The following is a 15,526-nucleotide window of genomic DNA, read 5'->3' on the forward strand; positions in this document are numbered from 1 at the left end:
GTGCTGTGACAGCCAGTTTTTGCATATTTTAAAAGCATTTCTTATGACCTCCCTGCTGGTGTTTTCCCACTTTGTCGTATCTTCTTCAGTAAAGTCTAGAACAGTGGTCCTCAAACTTTTGAGAGGATCAGAAAGAATCACATGGAGGGCTTATTAAAAAACACAGATGGAGAGGCTTCTTCACTCCCAGAGGTTCTAATTCAGCAGGTTTGGGATGAGGCCGGAGCATTTGTGTTTCTAACATGATCCCAGGTGATGTTGGTACTGCTGGCCTGGGGACCACACTTGGACAACCATGTAAACAGCAGTGGCTCTCAAAGTGTAGTCTGGGGACGACAGAGAATCCCCAGGACTCTTTCAGGGGGTCCATAAGGGCAAAACTTTTCATAACAGACTAAGATATTTGCCTTTTTTTTACCTCAACTTTTCATGAGAATATGGTGGTATTTTCCAGAGTCTCCAGGGAAAGTATTGGATATTCTTTTTTTTTATTATTTTATTTTAATTTTTTTAATTTAGTTTTGAGAGACAGAGAGAGACAGAGCACAAGTAGGGGAGTGGCAGGGAGAGAATGAGACACAGAATCCGAAGCAGGCTCCGGGCTTTGAGCTGTCAGCACAGAGCCCGATGCGGGGCTCGAACTCACAAACTGTGAGATCATGACCTGAGCCGAAGTCGGACAGTTAACTGACTGAGCCCCCCCCCACCCCACCCCCCCGACTGAGCGCTCCTGGACATTCTTGGGTTTAAAATTAGCACTGTTTTAATTTGCAATATGGCAAATGCCAGTACATATAAACCATGTAAACAAAAGCTCTCTGGAGTCCTCAATTATTTTCAAGAGTATAAATTTTGAGAAGTGCTGGTACAAAGAAAAGAGCACAACTTCTTTAGAACTAAGGTCACCCTGCGTGTTGAGGTTCTGTTGTGCTCTCTGACCTTGCAGCACACCAGTCTTCCCTTGCCCACCCCGACCTCCGTGCCACTTGTGAGGCATAAACCCTTCTGCTTCCATGCCTTCTTATGCTCCTTCCTTCAACTAGGAACATCTGCACCCCTCCCACCCTTGGCTTGGCTGCTCCATTTCCTCCCTCGCGACTCAGCCCAGCTGGCTTCCACTTCTCCACCGTCTCCCGACTCATTTCCTTCCCAGAATTTACCACAGTCTATAGTATTCTTGTATGTTTGTTTGTTTTTAATTCATTGTGTTTCCCCAGGCTAACATGCAGGTCCCATAAACGCAGGGTCCTGGTCAGCGTGTGTCTTCTTCCTTTCCCAGGACACATAGTAAAGGCTCAATATTTTCTTGTTGAGTAAATGAACCAGACATTTCTGGACTGAAATACGGGCTCTACTCCTTGTTAAGTAGGTGGCCTCAGGGGGGTTGTTTTAATCTCTTGGAGCCTCATTTGTGAGACAGAGAGAAGAATTAAAATCTTGCAGAGTTGTGAGCAGTAGTAATAACTTCAAATGCATGTTGCTTCTGAGAGTCCGTGCCACCTACGAAGTGCTCGATCAATGTTTGTTAAAATCAATAATAATGGATACTATTTACTTAGTACATACTGGGTTCATCACAGGGGACAAAAGGAAGGAATAAAACAGTTATCTCTGCACTTGGAGTTGTTCATGGTCCAGTGGACTGTGCTACTTGGCATTCTGTTTGTATACCCAGTCTCACAGAATTGGGTTGTCGTGACATCATGTCAGTGTTTCACAAACTGACCATGCTAGAAGATCTCATTGTTTCTGATTCCATGGTGTGCCTTAATGTCCATGGAGCTCATAGTGAATACCTATGGGACAATTCTAGAATAATTGGTGATTATCTAGTCTCTTAGTTAGAGCGATGCCTAAGATGCTACCACTGCTTTATGGATAGCTTCTTCTAGAATTGATTTTAAGAGCGTGTGGTATTCTGCCATTTTCTCAGCATATGCTAGTATTTGACAGCCTTCTTTCTGTCAGTGGATTCTCTTAATAGTGTGCTACTCTGGAAAGGTAATTCAACAGTTGGTTTTTTTTTTCTTCTCTCTTATAGTCTTTTTTTTCCTTATTACACTTGACCAACTTATGTGAAATTGTTCGAGGAGTATTTTAAAAATTATGAACTGTTCCTTATGCAAAGCACTTCGTAAATTATATTCATTTACTCCATTTATTCTCTATATACTTCCTACTAGGTTTTATCTTTTGTATTATTTAATTTTATGGAACTGGTGTTAGAACGGGTTTATTTATACACAGAGCAGCATGGCTCTGAGACAGCATGTCTAGATTTTTGAAAGACTAAAGTATTTAACCTGATTGTGAGATATTCAGAATCTATACCGAGTTGTTTTATGGGTATCACAAAATGCTAATCAGCTGCAGTGAATAATATTTGTACTTTGGATGACTTTATCACATGGCTCAGTGCAGGCCAGTATACCACGTTCTGTTGGCAATACAACAGTAAATTAGACAAAAGCCACTGCTTGTGAGAAATGTATATGCTTATAGAGGAGACAAATGTGCATTTGCAGTTTTAACATGAGGCAGCTGTTATGTGACATAAAATACAAGGAAATATACAAATTGAAAGTGGGGAGCGAAATTCTGTTGGGTGTGGTCAGAGAAGTCTTCAAGGTTTTTTCATTGTGTGTGTGTGTGTGTGTGTGTGTGTGTGTGTGTGTGCATTTGAAGTTGAATATGGGAGGAGATGCACTGGCTATATTACTTCAGTAGCATATATTCCAATGGTCTGCCAGTTCAGGTTTCTTTCAGGCTCTTAGAATTGGCCAAGAACAGCAAACCAGCTGTAAAACATTCAATTTAGAGACCATTATTATAGATAAGATACTTAACTCTATTTTATTTAAACTCATGACCTTTACACTAATTGAAAAGCATCAGAAAAGCACCAGCCTATGTAGTCACTAACAATGTCTTTGTGGAAACTACCAAATTAAGTTTTGTGATTTAGACTGGCCACCACGTAGCTGTAAATTAATTTGTAAAGTAACTCTTCTTGAGAATGTGGTGTCTCTCAGATATTAAACTTGTATCTGCATTTCTAACATCTTCATGAAAAACAGTTGCTCATCTGATTTTTATCAACCGGAACTAAGACTATTTTAAGTAACTCACTGCAAAGAGTGATGCCAGCCCCAATACTAAACATCTCCAATTGCACCGTTGCTCTGCGTGCACACCCTCCTCATTCCCGACTCCCTCCAACCCTATAAAAACTCCTTAGTCAATGCTTACATCTACTGTAATACTTACTTGTGTCATCTTATTATCGCAGTTGTATCTTGCGTTAGACGTGGAGACAATTAAAACCAATAGTAATAGTCAGACAGTGATCTACGTGCTGTTCAGATTATCTCATTTCATTCACATTGTAACTCTATAAAATAGATACTATTTCTGTCCCCATTTTGTAGCTGTGGGAGTTGAGACAGTCCTAGAGCTGAAATGTGGAAGAATCAAGATTTGGACGCAGACAGTGTGGACTCAGAGCCCACACTTTTAATCACTGTACTGTTTTCCTCCTAAGAACCACTTTATATTGGAGAAAAAGACACAGCGAATGAAATCCATAAATTCTAGTTTATTTTGTTAAACCAGGTGGATTGTGTATTCCATTGTGATCATGCCTTGGGCAGCAAGAATGACTGCTAAGACTTCTTATTGCTTTGCTTTCTAATCTTATCATAAAAGTATGATTTTGTTGGGACACCTGAGTGGCTCAGTCGAGTAAGCATTCAACTCAATTTCAGCTCAGGTCATGAGCTCACGATTCATGCGTTCAAGCCCCACATGGGTCTCTGCACTGACAGAGCAGAGCCTGCTTGGGATTCTTTGTCTGTCTGTCTCTCTGCCCCTCCCCTGCTCGTTCTCTCTCTCTCTCTCTCTCTCTCTCTCTCTCTCACTCTCTCTCTCTCTCTCTCTCAAAATAAATAAATAAACATTTTTAAAAAATTTTAAAAATAAATACAAAGTATGTTTTTGTCACAGTTGATTTTGTAACCTGCAGATTGAAAAATATGATATACATTATGTGGAATTTTGCTGTAAAACAGTGAAAAAGCTTAAACTAGTCAAGTACTTACGGTTTGCTGCTTATGCGTGGATCACACAGAAAGATTTTCATCATTCTAATGTAAGGATACTTCTTCTATTCATGAATATTTAAAGGGTCGATGTCCATTTGTAAGTGTAGTGGGGCAAGAATTTAATACCTGGACAAAAGAAAATGTAGCTTTTTTATTTACTACATTTGATATTTCTCATGAAGTTCCATTTATTACTAGTAGGTGAAGGGACAGTGAGGTGACGGAGTGCATGGGTAGGGGAGCAGGGGTCAGGGAAGTGATCCAGATTTGCCAATTACTGCATCTTGGTATAACGTATTTCCTTGGGCAGCTTACCATTTTTCTTCTTCTTCTTCTTCTTCTTCTTCTTCTTCTTCTTCTTCTTCTTCTTCTTCTTTTAATGTTTATTATTTGAGAGAGAGAGAAAGAGAGACAGAGAGAGAGAGAGAGAGAGACAGAGAGCAAGCAGGGAAGGGGCAGAGAGAGGGGGAAACACAGAATCAGAGGCAGGCTCCAGGCCCTGAGCTGTCAGCACAGAGCCCGACGCCGGGCTCGAACTCACAGACTGTGAGATCGTGACCTGAGCTGAAGTCGGCTGCCTAACCGACTGAGCCACCCAGGCACCCCTGTAGCTTACCCTTTTTCTAACAAATGCTCGGTCTTGCAGTTCTTCTCCACCTCCCATCCACTTCTCTCCAAGATGGCAGTGGGGAGCTTAGGTGCCCTGGAGGTTATGGTGGAGATTACCTTAGAGTCATGCACCATCTTAGGTCTGTTCACTATATTTTGGTCCTTGCTGATCTCTGACTGTCTGGTCTAGAATGAACCCTGGTGCCTCGTTCACACACATGAATTTGGTTCTCTTTGGTCTTTTGAGGTATCATGCTGGTACCCATTACTGAATCCCATGGATTCCAGTCATTTGCCCCTAATCTCCAAGTCCTTGTGCTTCTTTGAGTCTCCCCCCCACCCCACCCCCCGCCCCAGGGTTACAGAAGCTCCTGGGTCACCTGTCTGTCACACCCAGGCTGGGGCGGGGACCAGTAACATTCTCAAGCTATCTCTCCAACCCTCTCCTTCCACAGATGTGACAGTTTTTTCCTCCTGTGACAGTTTGGGCAGGATGCCAACTCAAATGTGGCCTCTCCTAGAGGCTTGCCTCTTCATCAGCTGTGCTCAGGAAGCAGACATTCCTCAGATTTCCTCACTTCTCTGATCTTGCACCTTGCTTTGCCCCAGACCAGTGGGGGCAGTTAGAACTTTGGTTTCTAACTTCCTTCCCCTACTTCAACCTCACCTCTTGTTTCATGCTCCACAGGAATGAAGGGGTCAGGAAGCACCTCGGCCTGGCCTCCACAGACAGAAGGGGTTGCCTCTTCACGCTGTATGTCTGTATGTCGTTAGAGGCAACTGTATGTGCATCTCCCAGGCTCTTGATACAGAAACCCGAAAGCACCGAAGGATAGAGATTTAGTGAAGGTGAAAATACAGAGATTTAAAATAATGAAAATATTGTCTCCGTTTTTGTTTGTTTTTATTCATTTGGGTTTCTGGCTCCCTTTTCCTTCTGGAGTCAGACAGTATCAACTAGGTGGATTATCTAGCAAAATGTTGCTAGATTATTTTACAGAATGAACCATATTCCTAGATTTCTGAAACCGCATTACCCATTCAACTTTTTTTTTTTTTCTGACAGACTTCTAGTCTGGTCAAGCTTATTTCTTCATTTCCAATCTATATGCCCTTTTGATCCATACCTTGTGTCTGTGTTTAGCATACAATCCCCCTCCTTCCATCACCTTAAACCCTACCGGTCTCTCCCACTCAGCATCAGCCCCGTCGCCTCCAAAAAATGGCTTTTGCTAAGTTTTGCTAAGTGTTGCAGTTATGAACTCAATGCACACAGTTTAACAGTGGTTTAATAGGTATTAGTTTCATATTTTTTAAGTTTGCAGCGTATTAGCTAGCAGGGATTCATATTATGCTGTTCTTTAGAATTTCCTATAGTAACTAGCAGAGTGCTGGGCATATAAATTAGATGTTTAGTATTTCTTCTCTTTCACTCGATTCTTGACCCACTTAATAGCATGTTTTTGGTTTCTCTTTTTAAGAATAAAGGTAGAATTTTTTAACTCATTCATTCATTTATACCTTAAGGAATAGTTTGTGTATGCTTCCACTTGCTAGAATAGCATCATGGTCATCATTATTATTAATTAGGGCCAGAGCTTGGCACATGTAACAAGATACCCAGATAATGGTAGCTTGATCAAGAAGGGTTCCGTTGTTTTTTCCCTCATGTTGTGAGAAGACATTTGATGGCTTCATTATCAAGGGTGGAAACCTTTGATTCTCATTCGTTCCTACTCAAAAAAAATGGATGCTGTTGCCTACATCTCAGGCAACCTAAGTACAAAGAAGGACACGAGGCTCATGCCAGAGAAGTAAACCCCATTGAAAGAACTTTCCTTAGAAGCTCCACCAGTGATAGTACATACTTCTTATTGGCCATAAATTGCTTCGCCTAGTCACCACTGACTTTCTTGATTGATGTATTCATGCAACCTAAGTTAAGCTAGATAGTAACTTCTTTGTATTTCAAGCAAATTCTGCTGATAAGAATCCCCAAAATGTGGAGATTTTTTTACTGTGTGATTTTATTTTTTTTACTTGAAATATATGTGGGCCAAAGGATATTAAAAGTTACACGTTATTATTTGGGATTTGTGTTACCAATCATTGAAGAAGGTTGGTATATAATATACTAAGATTATATAGTTATCTATTAACTAATATTTGATTTCTTTTTATTAACCCATTCACTCATGTATCCCTTAAGGAATAGCTTGCCTAAGTTCCAACTTGCTCTCTCTTTCTTTCCCCTCTCAAGTCACTGTTCTGTTCTTTTTCTTTTTAAGTTACACAAACATTTTAGTGCACCTTAAAGTATAATAATCAGGTTTTGAAATACATTACAGAAGATTGAATGTTTGCCAGCATGCTTGCTTCCGGAGAACAGCTTAGAGAATGTTATCTTAAGTGTTTTGTTTGCTAAATATAAGCCATGTTAAGTTCATCAGTTTTAAAATGTGGAGACTATCAGGATTTTTTTTAATAAATTACTGTCAATGTATCCTTGAGATTCCTAGAAACAATCTTTTAGACATCAAAACTACCCCGTAATTTTTTTTCTCTTAATGCAAATTAAGATTTCATATATCACTATCAATTTAAGATGGAAAGAAATTGACTAGTTCATAAAAACATTTTGAAAAACAAGAAGAATAATATGTAATTCAAAAAGGTATATGTGCAACTAATAACGTTGTGATAAATTACCAGATAATTAATGTAGAAAGAATAATATTAGTTTTAACTAAAATGTCAATCAAGTGTTTTAAGTATAGTTTAAGTAACTTAAAACTAAGCACTCAAGATTTCTCCTAGTCTGCCTATATTCTTAAAGTACATTTTTTAATGCACATGATAGAATTTTTCATACAAAAAGCCATCTTAATATTTTTTTATGTTATCAATCATGTTGGTTGGCTGAATGTCATAATTATCTTTACTGCTGTTACCTCCTGACCTCCTCTAACTACAAAAAAAAAAAAAAAAATTCACATGTACCCAGCTTTTCGGTATGTTGTAATTCTCATTAGGAATGAGAACTATTGAGTATCCTTTTCTTTTGTAGGTTCTAGCCTTCATGTAATAGACTCTGTGTATGCTAAACTCCAAAGAGAAAACATTTCCTAGCTTCTATTTTCTGTATACGTGACTCCTTTTTTTTTTTTTTTTCACTTCTGCAGAATAGTGGGAGACAGGAGAGGAGACTTCAAAGCACCCATTAGAATTTTTATTCATTGTCTGAAATTCCTTTAAACAGTTGAACATTACTTTTAAAAGCATTTTGAATGTCCAGAGAAATAAAAGGATTTTTATAAACAAATTCCCTGACAGGAGCTACATTACGCGCTATATATTTCAGGCTAATAATAAGGGCTCACTGTAGGTCAGTGTGTCGTATCCCAGCGGTGTCTAGTGAGATGGAGGTTATCTTATATGTCAGCTGGCTAACCCTGTGAACAATTTTGAGCAGGCAAGATAATGGGACTGAATTCTGAAATGAGAGTTGAAGTATACTGAAATAGTGTCACATGTGAGAACAGTAACTTTTTAAAAATAAATGTAGTCACCTTTTGACATCATTAGGCATATTTGATAATAATGCTTAATGGCGTATATTTTAAGTGGATAGATTGGGTAGAGGATGAAGTGAATCCTATATAATTGTATGTTTAAATAGATAAATAAAAAATCATAAATTCTGTCGTGCACAGAAGATTTTCATTGATAGAAAGGTACTGAGCAGAACTGGTAATATTTTTTTCTTCTCTTATGATTACTAAATTAGTATTACCTGATAGTAGTAATGTTTCAACTTCTTGACTGCAATTTTAAGTTTTGAATATAAAATTACTTCTACCCAAACATAGGTGCAATAATATAGAAATCTTTAAAATTGCTTTGCTTTACTGAATTTCCAGGACAGTATCTGCATAAAACATTATATAAAATGTGTTAATGCCCTTTTTAAAATGTAATTCTTTAAAGGATTTTTCATTCAGTCTTTCATTATATTTCCCTGAAAAGTCCGTAAATAGACACTTAATTTTGAGAAAAAGTTTGGGTGTATATGTGGGTGTATGCAAATGAACCTCAAGAAAATATGTACTTTTAAATGTGGATATGATTGTGTGATATAAATTGAATAAGATAATCCATATGCTGTCATGGTAATATAAGCTAAAATTTTAGAAGATGTAATAGATTTTAAGTATAATCTAAGTTATGTTGAATTTGGATGAAATTATAAAGTTTTCTTACATCATCTTATGCACATTTTGTTTGTTATTTGGCATTCACTTTTACAAAAGGCAGGTCTTTACACACGGAGGATTTTGTATAAACATATGTGGGCACATCCTTATTTTCTGAAGCCAGTGCAGGCATCGTAAATGAATGATTTAGGAAGCCTTTGGTCAGCCAGCAGAGGCCACTCACAGCTTGCTACTAAACTGGACGGCAAAGCAGAACTCCCTCTTTAATCACTATTTGCCATCATTCTGAGCTGGTTAATTTTTAGTTTCTTACTCAAAAAAAAAAAAAAAATTACTGTGGAGCAGTATGAACAAAAGTTGTTGCTCTATTTGTTTTTTAATTACGTGGTGATTAATCTTTTGCATTAAAGTATTTAGATCGTTCATTATTAGTGCTTACCAGAATGAGAATTTATGCACTTAATAATTAGAAGTATTATTATTCTGATAGGCCAATCCTTCTAAATTCTTAATTATTAATGCTGACTTATTTTAACGAGGGAAAAAAACTTTAAGGATTTCAAATAATTACGATGTTTAGTTTTAGATTAAAAACGTAACAATTGCTAATGTCGTATATGTACGTATACATATGTATGTATATTTCTAAACCTTCACCAATTTAGTATAATTCACATTTTGACAGTTCTTTTAGAGAAATCTATGTGCTACTATTACTTGAACATATGCTGAGATTACTTCCAGATTATCTGAAGCCTGTCTTCATTCACTACTTCACGTGATGCTGGCAGCTGAAAGGTTAGCATCTTCCCTTTGACACATAGGATTCCCGCTAGGAAGGCTAATCCGCAATTGAAAGGAAAGCCTTGTGCTTCTCTGTGCTTTATTTCCTGTGATTTTTTGATTCTTTATAAAACCTTTTTGGTTTGAAGGTGTAATCTAACATTTACATTGATACCTACTTTTGAAGGGGAAAAAAAATGGTCCACGTTCCCTAATTTTCCAAGTTCCTAAGCATATTCTCATCATGGAGTGCTTACCCCTCTTTAGTATAGTTTTTAAATTTCTTACTACTTGGGGCTCCTGGGTGGCTCAGTCGGTTGAGCGTCCGGCTTCAGCTCGGGTCACAATCTCACAGATCCTGAGTTCAAGCCCCGCATCGGCCTCTCTGCTGACAGCTCGGAGCCTGAAGCGTGCTTCAGATTCTGTATCTCCCTCTCTCTGCGCCTTCCCCACTCATGCTCTGTCTCTATCTCTCAAAAATGAATAAATGTTTAAAAAATTAAAAAATAAATAAATAAATAAAAATAAATTTTTTTACTACTTTGGCTGTAATGACTGGTCGTAGAACTGTTTCTTATTCCCGTTAGCGAATCCATACCATATGCTAACCTCCCTGTTTGGACTACCATGCTTCTTCTTGCCTATACTTACAATAGCCACATAGATTACTCTGAACTTACAAGTAAGGACCAGAGTATCATCCTTGGAGGTATGATTCTTGGCCAAAGATTTTCTGAGAGTATATTCTAGATTCAGGCAAGCATCTCCTACAGCAAATCCCCAAATACAGAAAACACTTGTTTTGGTGTATTATCTCCTTTGTGTAGTCCCGGAAGAGAAAAAGTAATAGGTTGGGAATAGGACAATTTAGGTTCAGATCTAGCTCTGTTTAATCTTGGTGATCTGGGGCATGTGCCCTCATCTGACATTTGAGAATAATGATGCTTATTTACTCATCCACCTTGCCCGTGAAAACACCTTATAAGCAGGCAAGAGCTATAAAGCTTAGGCGTGTCCTTATCATTACTAACGATGATAGTAATTCTTGATGTGCCATGGTGGTCATTATCACACTTTCTTTGTTCATTTATTCACGTTTACATCCTTCCAAGAAGGATTAAAAATTGCTAAAAATATAATGGAACAATACCTTGACGACGAGGCAAAATCACTGTTATATATATACACTACAATATAATTCAGGTGACGTGAAGGCTATGAGGGGTAGATGACACATAGATCCAGCGTGAGATCCACTGATAAGAGGAAGCTTTGATTGTGAATATTGGTAAATTTTAAAGTGAAAACCTGGCACACATTTCTGTAATGTTACTACACTTTATAAAATTCCAAAGGCATTTTCTTAGTTGGAAAATCAAGTTCTAGTGTATGCATTTAGTAATTTAGTACAACACTTTTTGAAATCTCAGCTAATTCAGTTGTCCTCAGAAATGGACCATCTTCCCTACTGAGTGTTCCTTCTAGGAGGACATTGTCCAAAGCTAAAACTTCTGACGGGTGAAGACTTATAGTGACCTCTACCTCATATCCAACACGTCACCAAGCACACATGAGGTGTTCCACACGCACCTACTATTTTTTAGTGTCTTATAGCCATAAAGAGGATTTTTGCTAGTCTACTGTATAAATACACATTTTACTTTAATAGAAATCGAGGCAAATGAAGGTAAAATGTGAATTAGCACATGAATTACTTGCTGATTTTTTATTCTTTAAAACACAAAAAACAAACAAACAAACAAACAAAAAAAACACCCTGGAATCAAAAGGGTTCCTTAAACTCAGGACCTTATCATGATATCAAAAAGATTATATTCAGTGTGACAGAGAACTAAAATCACCCAATGGAATGGGAACCATATAGCACTTATCATATAGCAAATATAAGCATAATTTTACATACAGAGTAGTTAACTAGTAAACATTTGTTAAATTATATCAAGTAGAGCAGTTTTGGGTGCTGACAAGGGAAGAAGTCAGTTACTCATAAGGAAGGATCACGCTGGAAAATAAGGATCGGATTAGAGAGGGCTTTGAATGCATTTTTCATTAGTTTTAATTTTACTTTCAGCACAGAGCTATGGATAGCTCTGGAATGAGAAAAGTGACATGTGAAAAGCAGCGAGTTAGAAAGTTGAATTTGGCAAGTTGGTAAGATGGATTGGAGCAGGGAGAGATAATTGCATACAACTCCCTTCTCACAGGTGATTTTTTTTCCCCTTCTTCCTGATAAATCAGATAACTACTTTGTTTCCCTTTAATCTTATAAATGATATCCATTTATACTACCTGAATTGTCCTTCTTTGTATTGCTTTACAAGTAATTCTAAAGTAATTTTTATTTTTTTGTACGTTGCTATCGAAGTAATTCTAGTGTTATTTCCTTGAATGTTTTCCATCCCCAAGTAGATTGTGCCTTTGTGAATTGTGACCATTCTGTAATATTATATATGAGAATAGAGGACACAATGAAATATTTTATTCATTCTCCACCTATCTTGTATCAGGACTTTTTAGAACACTTGATATAAAACTCACTTGAAATACTTTTGGAGAGCCGTTTTGTTTATTTTGCCGTATGGGGTCCAAAGATGTACAGTCTGTACCTTCATTTTAACAGCTAATTAATCGAAATCAGTTACTGCAAAGCATGTAGGGTATTATTTCTTGTGATTGTTTTTGAATGAAGATAAATGTGTACCCCAGCAAGCCTAATACATTTCCTTCCATCTCTGCTCTGCTCCCCTTACTTCCTACCCTCAGGGCTTAAAGCCCTATTGTTAAGCCTTGGTTTGCTGAGTTGTGTTCCTTATTATCTGTCACATATATTTGACTGACACACGTGTTGAACGTAGCAGGGGGCCTTCATGCCGAGCCTGGTAAAGTTTAGGGGCTTCTTTCTCTCTTCAGAGAAGTTGAGTCAAATGAACACTGGTCCTTAGAGAAGCAGAAAACTTCCGAGTCTTGACACGCGGGCAGGAAGGCTCAGGCAACATCGCCCTGGAGCCTGGAGGCCCGGCGGATTTGATTGACCAGTCCTCACAAAACCGAAAGGCCTTCTTTCGGATGGCATCCTGCCACCCTAAGTATTTGTCAATGTGGGCGCTGAAGCAGAATCGCATTTGGAAAGCAAACAAAATGTAATTGCAAATAAGAGCAAAGTTGGAAGGAGAAGGACTGTATTGGAGGGAGAGAAGAAAGCATGATGGCCTCTTGTACTTCCTGGGGACATAACACTTCATTTACAGAAGGAATCTTGATCCTTGAAAGTATGAGTAGGGGTGTCATCCCACGTTGGACAGGCTTTTCATGAATCCTGTAAGACCGTTGTGTCTCAGATACGTTTACCTGATTTGGGAAGTAATTGATTCAGTTATCTAATTGTAGAAGAACAGGATGGAATGTGGCAGATTTGTTCACAACAAAACGAAAATGAGATGTAAAAACAAGCGTGGTGTTTTACCTTTTGAGGACAGTTATGAAATTGGCATTAATAAATCAGTGATAGAAAGAATAAGAAACCATTTTATTTTATTTTATTTTTTTAACGTTTATTTATTTTTGAGACAGAGAGAGACAGAGCATGAACGGGGGAGGGTCAGAGAGAGAGGGAGACACAGAATCTGAAACAGGCTCCAGGCTCTGAGCAGTCAGCACAGGGCCCGACGCAGGGCTCGAACCCACGGACCGGGAGATCGTGACCTGAGCCGAAGTCGGACGCTTAGCTGACTGAGCCACCCAGGCGCCCCAAAATAAGAACCCATTTTAATGTGGCTAATGAAAGTGAGAGGATGTTTTGTCACTGATGTCATACAGCTAAATTTCCCACATAGTCTTACTTACTGACCTTACTGACAGTGGTACTTCCTTGTACAACCGTTACTCAGTTTTCATCTGCCATTATTACATTCCTATTTTCTGAGGTTGGTAATAGTAAATAACAATAGCAAAAACCAAACCCATGTGGTCTTTTAGCATTATAGTTTATTTCACAGTCCAAAATGGCCAGAAGTTGACAACTGCTTTGTTATCTAGAGACCATCCATTGCTTTCTAGCTTTGAGTTGTCTTTTTTGTTTGTTTAATAACTTCCGTAATAAACATAGTCAATGAGAAGAAATATACCTACCTTACTTAGGACTGTAGTCACTATTGATATAACAACATTTAAACGTGAATCTTAAGAATTCTGGACATACAGTGTGATGTCTACGATTGTCATCAGTAGCTTTTGCCCAATTACATAAATATCTCTAGAGTCTTAACAAAGAGTCTAACAATGTGGAAATACTGTTTCTCATGAAGAACAGAATACCTGCTCCTGCTCCAATCTTGTGGAATAAAATCTACTTTTCCTAAGAGAAAAACTTTACTATATGAATATTTTATTGATATTTAAAGAGATGTTTTTGCTTTTTTTTTAATTTGTTATTTCTTTCTAAGACATTTCTGTAATAACTGGAAGCCATATTTTTTGGAAAATATAACAATGTAATTGCCATACTTGTTTAGTAGAAATTATTACTTTGCCGTGATGTTTAAAACTGCTTCATTTATTTTTATGAAGATTCCTATCTAACCCTAAATTGTAGTTTTAGAAAGAATTTTGCAAGAATATTGCTTGATATTTTATAACATTGAAGTATCTACTAATAATCAATCATATTAAATACACGCTTCCAAATTTAAAATACACGGAAACTTTAGTATAGCACTGTTTTCCACGGGGTGAATTCTGTATGAGGATCTTACTCTCAGATTTTCAAAATGGGTGTCTAGTCCCAAAGTCGCAAAGGTCTCCGTAGTAAAGACATTTCACTCCTGACACAGACTAGTGATATTAACCCTGAGAAGATCATCATGTGTCGACCTCAGTGTCGTATAATTTCATTAAGAAAAAATTCTAAATTATGGCTGTTGTCATATCTTCAAAAGTAAAACAAAAATGGACTTGAAAGAACAGGAAAGGGTATTCACCTCTTTCATTTTTTAAAAAAGGACCATGTCCTATGGAAAGATGGAAAGTCATTTAAATATCTACATTTGGTACTGTAAATCTTTTGAGAGCTATTTGCAACAATTGAATTGAGCTTATAGTTTATACATCTATGATTTCTGAGAAATACACAGTGTGATTATTTCTGACTAGATTGAAAGCTTACATTTGTATTGTGGGATAAATTAGTTACAAATTCGGTTTTATTGTATTCAGTTGCATTGTTTTCATCAGGCAATTTATCACATGGGGGTATGTGAAATTTCTTCATTTATTAAATTTCAGATTATGTATTTCAAGCCCGAGCAAGACTTAAACATTTTTCCCTAAGTATAGCTTCAGGTAAACAAGCAATTTTAGCCCTGAAAATAGCTTCTGCTTCTGTCAACACGTTGTTTGTTCTTTCTCTGAGATAAAAAGTTCAGTTTTCTGATATTTGTACCAAGATAAAGTCAGTAAACAAGATTAATATAGTGTGGAAAAGGTTGTCAGCAGCCCTGGCAAAGGAAATAAGTTGCCTGTACATAGAACATACTGTAAACTGAATAAAAGTGTCAGGTCCACCATGAGATAATGTGATCATGAACCTCTAACAAAGCATGACATAGGCACAGTCGGCTTTTCTCATGGCCACAGTGTAGAAAATGGATTACTGTATTCCTGGGATACCCACTGGAATAGCATGAAAACCTCATTTTGAGCTGAATGCAGGATGTAGTCCTGGAGTTGAGCCACATGTTTACCTGTGGTGCCCAAACCATAGGGTTATTAATGTCATCATCTGCGCACATGTGCAGTATTTGC

General features: G+C 37.7%; 1 protein-coding gene across 2 annotated transcripts in view; it reads left to right on the top strand.

Moving 5' to 3' along the window:
* Nucleotides 1-15,526, top strand: part of GPATCH2 (G-patch domain containing 2) — a 178,566-nt gene that overhangs the window by 90,617 nt on the left and 72,423 nt on the right. The gene's annotated exons all lie outside the window — the stretch shown is intronic.

Source organism: Panthera pardus, unplaced genomic scaffold, assembly GCF_024362965.1.
Source record: "Panthera pardus isolate Hobbes unplaced genomic scaffold, ASM2436296v1 HiC_scaffold_21, whole genome shotgun sequence".
Lineage (NCBI taxonomy): Eukaryota > Metazoa > Chordata > Mammalia > Carnivora > Felidae > Panthera > Panthera pardus.